The sequence below is a fragment of the Mastomys coucha genome, unplaced genomic scaffold, assembly GCF_008632895.1.
Source record: "Mastomys coucha isolate ucsf_1 unplaced genomic scaffold, UCSF_Mcou_1 pScaffold5, whole genome shotgun sequence".
Taxonomy (NCBI): domain Eukaryota; kingdom Metazoa; phylum Chordata; class Mammalia; order Rodentia; family Muridae; genus Mastomys; species Mastomys coucha.
In genome coordinates this window covers 115,120,959-115,122,603 of record NW_022196911.1, presented here as the reverse complement: position 1 = coordinate 115,122,603, position 1,645 = coordinate 115,120,959, and the positions used below count along the sequence as shown (strand labels likewise).

The following is a 1,645-nucleotide window of genomic DNA, read 5'->3' as shown; positions in this document are numbered from 1 at the left end:
AGAGAGAGAGAGAGAGAGAGAGAGAGAGAAAGAGAGAGAGAGAGAAAGAGAGAGAGAGAGAGAAATAAAGACAGACAGATAGACAGACAGACAGAGATAAATTTTTCTAGTGAATGATCTCCAAATATGTGGGTGGCAAAGGGTTAACCCCAACTCTGATTGTGCCTGACCCCAGAGCCCAACCTACATCTCGCCATATCAGCAATTCACTTTGGGTATGTCTGGCTAGAAAATCAGCTCCCAGCTCCACAGTTCTGCACCACAGAACATGGAGAGGGTCCCTTGTGTCACATACCATACGCGCACACACACACACACACACACACACACACACACACAACTTCCTGCAGGTCCCCAGCTGGGAGGTCTGCCATCCATGGGAGAATCGGAGCCATAACATGAGAGGCAGGATTTGGGGGGAACAGGAGGACAAGGCTGTGGAGGGCTGCAAAACCAGCCTGTGTTCTCCCCAGAGTATTAATTACAGTTGGAGTCTAGGCTTGTCAGGGCGTGCTCTGCTCGGGCAGAGTAATTGATACAGGTCGGGAGCTGTGGGTGGGTCACGACGGTGCAGGAGCAGAGTACCAGGACATCACTCTCAGAGCTGCCTGCTGGCCTGCCAGCCTTGCTACCCCTTTCTCTCTGCCTCCCGCTCAGGCAGACTTTGACAAGATGTCTACTGTCTTGCCAGGTTTCATGGGAGGTCTGCATGGTGGGCACCACCATCTGGCCGGTGACTGGGGCCAGAGTGTGAGGTCTGCAAGGTGGGCACCATCAAGTGTGAGGCCTGCATGGTGGGCGCCATCGAGTGTGAGGTCTGCATGGTGGGCGCCATCGAGTGTGAGGTCTGCATGGTGGGCACCACCGTCCGGCTGGTGACTGGGGCCAGAGTGTCCACCCTCACTAATCAGTGCTGTTGTGTGTTTTGGGCTCTCCATGGCGCTGATGCAATCATCGAAGGAGGTCAAACAACCTCAGCCTGCCCCACCCTGGGTGCTTCCTCCTCACCCGGACATCGCAGGACATGTTCGAGGGCTGCCTCAGCACCCTAACCTGCTTTTGGCAGCTGCGTCTGTAACCTAGGCTGCTCATGGAGAAGAGCTCCACCTTACAGTGGCCAAAGAGAGAGTGGGAAGGGCTAAAGTAGAACCCAGTAAAGGCACACCCTAGCCACGCAGTGAGGACCCGTGTCCCAAAAGCACCCTGGGCCTTAAGCAAACCTTCAACACATCAGCCCTTGAGGCTAGACTCAAACTGTTAACACTGCTCCCTGTTCCACAAATGCTCATGGTTGTCTTGAAATGAAAACTGAATTCTGCTTGTCTCTAAGAGTCCCAAAGTCTTAACAATTCCAAGGGTGCACAAAAGCCAAGGTCTAAGGTCTCCCCGAGAGTCAGGGTGAACTCTGAGCTACAAGCCCACGCTGGAATGAAAACACCCTGTCTGGAAGGGAGGGCAGATAGAAACCCAGCAGACTAGACTCTTCCTGCAGAGCTGTGCCTGGCCTCTAGGGCACGTGGTGGGAAGTGCCTTTCTCCCTTGGAGACCCTGACCCTTCCCCTCACACATTCCCCTGTCCCCTCACCCTTCCCCTGTCCCCTCATACCCTGCCCTGGCCTCTCACCCCCACCCCTGGCCCCTCACC

At 55.0% G+C, this 1,645-nt stretch overlaps 1 protein-coding gene and 1 long non-coding RNA gene across 13 annotated transcripts in view; one reads left to right on the top strand and one right to left on the bottom strand.

Moving 5' to 3' along the window:
* The window catches only part of Rbfox3 (RNA binding fox-1 homolog 3), a 436,622-nt gene that overhangs the window by 317,373 nt on the left and 117,604 nt on the right, over positions 1–1,645 (top strand). The window lies entirely within an intron of this gene.
* LOC116079282 overlaps positions 1–1,645 on the bottom strand; it is a 10,966-nt gene that overhangs the window by 8,248 nt on the left and 1,073 nt on the right. The gene's annotated exons all lie outside the window — the stretch shown is intronic.